This window comes from Pristiophorus japonicus, chromosome 11 (genome assembly GCF_044704955.1).
Source record: "Pristiophorus japonicus isolate sPriJap1 chromosome 11, sPriJap1.hap1, whole genome shotgun sequence".
Taxonomy (NCBI): Eukaryota; Metazoa; Chordata; class Chondrichthyes; family Pristiophoridae; genus Pristiophorus; species Pristiophorus japonicus.
In genome coordinates, this window is record NC_091987.1 from 176,687,977 (window position 1) to 176,695,478 (window position 7,502).

At 41.7% G+C, this 7,502-nt stretch overlaps 1 protein-coding gene across 1 annotated transcript in view; it reads right to left on the reverse strand.

Moving 5' to 3' along the window:
* st3gal4 (ST3 beta-galactoside alpha-2,3-sialyltransferase 4) overlaps positions 1-7,208 on the reverse strand; it is a 308,604-nt gene extending 301,396 nt beyond the window's left edge. The window contains exon 1 of the mRNA XM_070894285.1: positions 6,917-7,208. The gene's annotated coding sequence lies outside the window, so the exon portion shown is untranslated. The remainder of the gene's footprint in view (positions 1-6,916) is intronic.
* Positions 7,209-7,502: the final 294 nt, after the last annotated feature.

Genomic DNA, 7,502 nt, shown 5'->3' on the forward strand with positions numbered 1-7,502 from the left:
GATTTACGCCAAAATTGGGAAAGCTGTCCCACAGATTAGTCAAGCAATAACCATACTCACAGAATCATACCTTTCATCCAATGTCCTAAACTCCTCCATCACCATCTCGCAGTATGTCCTGTCCCACCGGAAGGACACGCCCCCACCCGAGGTGGTGGCACAGTGGTATACAGCCGGGAGGGCGTGGCCCTGGGAGTCCTCAACATTGACTCTGGACCCCATGAAGTCTCATGGCTTCAGGTCAAACATGGTCAAGGAAACCTCCTGCTGATTACCACATATGACTCTCCCTCAGCTGATGAATCAGTATTCCTCCATGTTGAAGGCCACTTGGAAGATGCACTGAGAGTAGTAAGGGCATAGAATGCATTCTGGGTGGGGGACTTCAATATCTATTGTAAGGTTTTTGCTTCCCTTGTCCTTACTACAGTTCTTTGACTCTGGGATTTACAGGAACAAAATATACACGACATAAAGGTTTAGGCTCAAGTTAAAACTATTAGTTTATTAAAACCCACAACAAAACGCGGACAAAACCCCCGTGAGATTTGGTTGAAACACAATCCCCTAATCCGGCTGGTCATCTCCGATGTGGATTGTGGGCATTGGAGCTGGGAATGACCGGTCCTTGTCCGTCTTCATCTGACTGCCGCAGTCCTCGAGTGCGAGAGAGTGTCTTCCTGTGTGTTTCCCTGTCCATGACCTTCCATCTTAAAGTCTTTTTGTCACAAAGCCCTCCCTCAACCATAGTTTCAGTTGCTGGGCTTCTGAATGGCCGACATTCACACATCACCAAACGGTAATTCAACCACCGGAGATATGCAGAGTCTGCGAGATTGAAGATGACTCTTCATCTTTGGTTTCCGCTCCCTGAAGTACATATTTAATTCCTCTTACTGTTGATGGGTGTGTCTGGTTGTCGGCTCGCAGATAAACTTCAGACTATGAAGTTAATCTGACCCCGTTGTTGGAGTGAAATCTAGAGCATTGTCCAGATGCTAATTTCTCCCATCGAAATCAATCACGGCTTGCACAAGATTCCAGGCCACATATTTCCATGGTTGCTCCTTCTCATCGTCAATTAGAAAAGCTTTAAAACATTCCAATGTCCCGTATCAATGTCCTTCATCGATTTAAAACTGTAGTTGGCTATCGCCTTTTCCTGTGCTTCAAGTTTTAATCTTCAGACCCTGGCATCTTCCTGTGCCCTGAGACAAATATCTTTGCGAACCTTACACCATCACCAAGAGAGGCTCGATAGCACCACTACTGACCAAGCTGGCCGAGTCCTGAAGGACATAGCTGTCAGACTGGGCCTGCGGCAGGTGGTGAGAGAACCAACATGAGGCAAAAACCTACTTAACCTTGTCCTCGCTGTTGTGGAATATTACAAAGATACTAAATGCGGTCTGTTTCGGAGAAAAGAATAGTTGATTATAAAGTACTCGATCAAGGGAGAGACAGCTTCTACACGAGTTCAGTAACTCGGTGACCCAAACCAACTGTTCTCTTCAAACAATCATCGGGTTACTGTTTTTATACAGTCAAAATACATACAAAATCATGAAGTTCCGCGCGGAAGCTTTCCATTTGTTGTTTCCCTGCTGCATCACAAAGTTTCACCTAACTACTATGATTACAAATATGAATTGGTTAATACAATTATATTGACAGCAAGCTTCATTACCTCCCCGTGCGCCTTTTATTTGATCAGTTACGTGCTACATCATTACTTTTCTACGGTAAAGCAATTCCTGTGAAAGTACTTTTTTCCAGATCTATTTGTCCTTGACTAAATCTTCTGTTAATAGACAGACAAAGCTGGGGTGTTTATCGTTATCTCATGTAATTCTGTCTATGCTAGGACATCTGCCAAATACTCCCTTCTCGAGAATTATACGTTATGGTCCCACGCTCAACTTAAGCTTAGCCACAAACTTTTTAGAAATACTAATGATTTTTAACCCCTTCAATCCCCCTTTTGGTCATATGGTTAATCTAACGCAACATGACCAATTATTCATCTTGTCTGATTCACGTGTACTCCATCCCGGTCTCGTTGATCAGGTGATAGGATGGGAGCACTCACAAATCATATCAGGTATTCATTCTGCAACAATTTGACCTGATCCCTAGCTTAACTTTGCTTGGGTATACCTCTACTGTCTTTTGTACTTGTCACCAACCAACTCAAGGCTATTACTATCTGTACTGCCACTAGGGTATGTGAAAGGATCCTTATCCACGGATGTATTTCAGCGTTCATTCCCCAATTCCATAATCTCAAGTACCAAGGTGGGTTTTTCAGGTTATCCTTTATTTTACTGTCCAGATCTTTGCCTTTATCCTTTAGCTCATAATATCTTTTAATGTTGTTTCTTAATAGTCCTTTGAGCTCAGTTAAATCTTCAAGTAACAGGGGAATTGGTAGTGCCTGCTCTTCCATGTAATGATCAATATTTTGCTTAATCTCATCGCTTATATTTAATGTCATTGTCTTCCTGGCGTGTATATACGTCATGTGAGCTCTTCCCACTGCCACTGACACTCTGGGAGTAAAGCAAAAGATAGGTATTGTAATGTTACAAGTCAAGGCACCATAATCGTACGTTCCCAGGCTAGTTACCACACTATATTCTCTTCATCCTTGATAGGCGTAATGTGTGGGTTCGGTTCGGGCAGGGCTTATTTCAATGACACAGCCTTCCGTAGTATTGTCAAACCCGCAGCTATCCTTGCTCCCGTCTCCCACTGGGTGAGGGCATATAGTTAGGTTTCCTTCTCTCCGGCACTCAGATAAAGATATTCCCCTTATCTTTTCATTCTTTTTGATCGCATACTAGTCCATCGGGTAATGCTCTTCCCCTCGTATTATCCCTATGTTTTCAACTTCATGTTGAAGGTACGGGTGTGAGCCTTGGTTTATTACGGGATCACAATATTATCCTTACCAGAGGGGTTTGTTTCCCCTTACATCCTCCTGTAACCGCATACACCCTAGTCATTCCTTTCAGGGTGCAGGCGTCTAATGGCCCAGTGTGCTGTGCCATTTCTTTCAACTGGATGCTATTTATCCAATCTTGAACTCGACCGGTTTGTATCTGATCCATGTTGTGTCTCACCTGACCGATCATCCATGTCCCGTAGGCATGGCAAGTGTCTCATTTCCTGTCCTCAGCATCATCTCTCGTTCCTGCTTATTTAGCTCGTGAATTGTTCGTGCATAGCCTTCCAATACGGATATACCCTTGAGCAGTATTTTGGATGTTTTAGATCCTAACTCTGAAGATTCTATCCCTATCCCGGCCTGTTTCCTCATTAGTACCTCCATCGTTCCCCTTAAACTATCTACTCCTGCTTGGATTGCCTATATATCTACAGCATTTACTAGAGAGGTCGCTGTATTTACTCCATTTAGTACGTCATTCCCTTTGATCTCCTCTGTCTTCCTCCTTTGTGTCTCAGCTGCTTGTGACACTCCCTTTCTCCTGATGTGTCTCTGGCTTTTCTCAGGATTATGTCGAGCAACCGTGTGTACAATACTTTAGTCTTAGGGCTAAACGTTTCTGGCAGGTATAGGTCTGTTAAATTTATGATCACAGGTAACTTTTCATTGTCAAATAATAACATTCCCTCCAATCTCGTCACCAACCCGCCGGACAGACCTTCAGTAAGGAGGGGACAAGTAATTGGTGGTAGTGTTGTTGGTCCTGGGGTCGTGACTACAGGGTTTTACCAATAAATCATCACTGCTGGACCTGAACACTTTCTCTCTTCCTGACATATGACCCATTCTATCGCTTTTAACGATGACGGCTCTCAGACCGTGTCCCTGTTTGGGTCCGGACAATGTACTATTACTTCTGCTCCAGGTTTAACTACCATGTGCTTTCCCAAGATTAATTCCCCTGGTTTACAATACTTAGGTAACATTTTGTTACTTATATTGTGGCTTCAAGATAAACGCTCCTGACACGCGGATGCTGCCCCCTGGGGGCTGCTTTATGTAGTTGTTGTGTGAATGTAGGTGGAAGAATCATGAAAGGGTTAATAAAATGGTTCTACGAATCAATAAGAAAATAAGAAAAGACAGAATTAGTTTCCCGTGAGAAAGTAGTGGACAAAGTAGCTTGTGTGACCATCACTGATAAAAAGGGTTTATGGCCATGACTTGATAAGGTGCACATTTGCTTCGTGTGATTAAGCTGGGCTATTCCGCTCGTAAAAGCATAAAGTGTTCTAAAGATAAACAGGCTGTCAATTCATGAAGCCCTAGTAACACACTGTGATTGATGAAGCAGGCCATACATCCTTCGGTTTGTAAGAATAAAAGGGATGCGTCTGTGAGGATAGGCAGACCTTTTGTCTGCCTGCCCCGGAATCTGTAGACTCTGTGCTGGCAGTTTGGTAACAGGTCCGAAGCTGCTTCAATAAAGATGTAAAGATTGAAGGTATCTGAATCGATTATTGTCGAATGCAGCTGACCACCCGAATTAGGACTTAACAGTTGTACCCTCCAGTGTGGGTATATGCTTCTGGGCCCCCTAGGGGCAGCCTTGTAGCTTGTCCTTGTAGAATCATAAGGGCGGTGGTGATCACGTTTAAATACATTCTGTTGATAAAACACATCCTGGATATTCCAGGTTTTTAGCTAGATTCTTACCATTTCTACTTCTACCAGATCATTTGCACTGTTTCCCCAGACATGTGACCTTTCCTAGATCCATTTCATTATGGCAAGTACCCCTAAAAATATTAATCCTAGTCTCCCAAAAAGTCCATCTATCAATGCGTCCTTCCACTCCTTATAGTCTAAGGTCTATCTTAAGGGGTGGAATACCAGGATATCTTAGGTTCCGCCATCAACCGTACCCTTATATTCTTTCAGCTGGGACCAATGTTTCCATCGGCCCCCACCTTTCATATTTATACATGCACATGTGTCACCACTGATTACCACCTCATATGGTCCACTCCACCGAGGTGCGAATCCTGGTTTATCTGCCACTTCCTTAACCATTACCTTAGCCCCCACCTCAGGGATTATAGCTGAGGTATTTGTCTCATCGTCTTCGTCCTCCTCTCTCTGTCTTTCTCGGACCTCCTGTCGAATACCTTTCAACTGCTCACTCAATTCCATCACATACTTCCTGATTCTATCTCTTAATGGTCCTAATTCTGCCCCTCCTGTAACTATCCCCTCGGGTAACTTCATTACTCATCCAGTCATTAGCTCATAGGGGGGGTTAATCCTGTCGTTCGATTTGGTGTGACGCGTAATCGCATTCATATCATGGGTAGTAATTCTGGCCAGGCTTGTCTGGTTTCCTGTATTCAAAAACAAGTGATAGTTTATAAACTATCTTGACAATTCAAGTTCTCGCAAATCATTTCCAAGGCTACTTCCATATCTTATCTTATCTCATTTCCCCCAAGTGGCATTTCTGTCTTTCATCAGAGAAAATGGCATTTTTAGATTGTTTCCAAACTTTTTAGTTTTTTTTTTAAAAAGAGATCAGATTTTACAAATTTGCATCAAGGAGAATCACCTGAAATATCTCAAAATCCCAATTCAAATACTGTACTGCCACTCTTTTATTTAAATCTTTTATTCTACACAAAGGAAAACAGGGAGTAGCTTCCCCCAGCCTGCAGCCTCGAGAAACCCATGCAGGCTTTTTTTAAAGGCATACTTTAAAGGCATACTCCTTTCTTTATCTCATTAGATTAAATTTATTGTCTTCCAACCCAATGTAATCAATGATTACGTGTTTTCTTTTGTGAACGTGTCAGAATTTTTTTTTAAATGAGAACACGCATTTTTTTTTTACTGCAATCCAATTAGAACGTTCAAATTCCTCGGCACCAGAGCTGAAGCTTCTATGTCGGTTCTGTTTTCTCTTTTTTTTTTTAAATTTATTTTTTTAGCAAGGCTGAAGGTTTTATCTTTTGTTAAACAAACCCATTCTTTGTGTATTTCATTGCTCCGTAAATCATCATCAAAATAAATCTGCAATTCTAGGTTCACACTTTCTTAAAACTTCCCACATTTACGACAACACTACAAAGGCTTAAGAACTTTCAGCTTTCTGTCTGAAAAAGTAGGTGGAGCTAAAACAAACAGACAGCCACACCATTTTTCTTTTTTTTAAAAACAGGCTTTCAGACAAATGAAAAATTCATTAACTCCTACCAACTTTTCATTCAACGAAGCTTATTTTCTTTTTTTTGGTTCCCTTGTTTTTCTTCGTCAGTCTCTATCCCAACCGTCCGGTGGGCGTCATTCTCAAACCGCTCACTTCTACTCTTTACCTCCATAGTTGGAGGTACTGACTTATTACCATTAAACCTGCACTGGCTGTTTTCTTATTTTTCTGTTTCTCCCACCATAATTTCTGTTTTGTCGGCTCTGTTTTAGAATCCGACCCGTCCCTTACATAGTCATTATTAATCGGTTTCACTGTATCAGATATCATCTGTCCCTCTGCTTGGTTTCTCTTAAACCCAGAGTCCTAGGCCCCACCGATATTTTCCTATCGATTTAAACTATATTCTTAGATACTGATTGTCCCTCCCTAGAGTCTACAATCCCATTGATATCTTATAATCACACGTTTGGGCACGTGTATCCCTTCACCGGATTCTGTGAACTGTCTCCAAACCCTTGGACACCTCTAACGTCTGGCTGGACTAACAATACTGATTGCCTCCCTAATCCGGTTCCTTAAACCTAGAGTCTGCAACCACTACTGATTTCTCACTTTGACTTATATAGTGACGGATATACAACACATTTAAATTACCCCCAAGTCTTTTGCACCATAACAGACTTTTCACAGATTCAGGTACCCCGGGCAACAGACACATTTTATAACAGCTCACATCAGATTATGAGTGGTAGTTTAAATATACTCACTCGTGATGCTTCTGTAAACGACCATCTGTCGGTTTCCCGTAGGTACCCTGCTTGCAGCACCAATTGTAGTGAAGTATTACAAAGATATTCAACACAAGTCTGTTTTGGAGAAAAAAATCATTTATTAAGTACTCGATCAAGGGAGAGACAGCTTCTACACGAGTTCAGTAACTCGGTGACCCAAACCAACTATTCTCTTTGAATAATCATCGGGTTACTGTTTATATACAGTCAAAATACATACAAAATCATGAAGTTCCATGCGGAAGCTTTCCATTTGTTGTTTCCCTGCTGCATCACAAAGTTTCACCTAACTACTATGATTACAAATATGAATTGGTTAATACAATTATATTGACAGCAAGCTTCATTACCTCCCCTGTACGCTTTTTATCTGATCAGTTACGTGCTACATCATTACTTTTCTACGGTTAAGCAATTCCTGTGAAAGTACTTTTTCACAGACCTATTTGTCCTTGACTAAATCTTCTGTTAATAGACAGACAAAGCTGGGGTGTTTATCGTTATCTCATGTAATTCTGTCTATGCTAGGACATCTGCCAAATACTCCCTTCTTGAGAGTTAT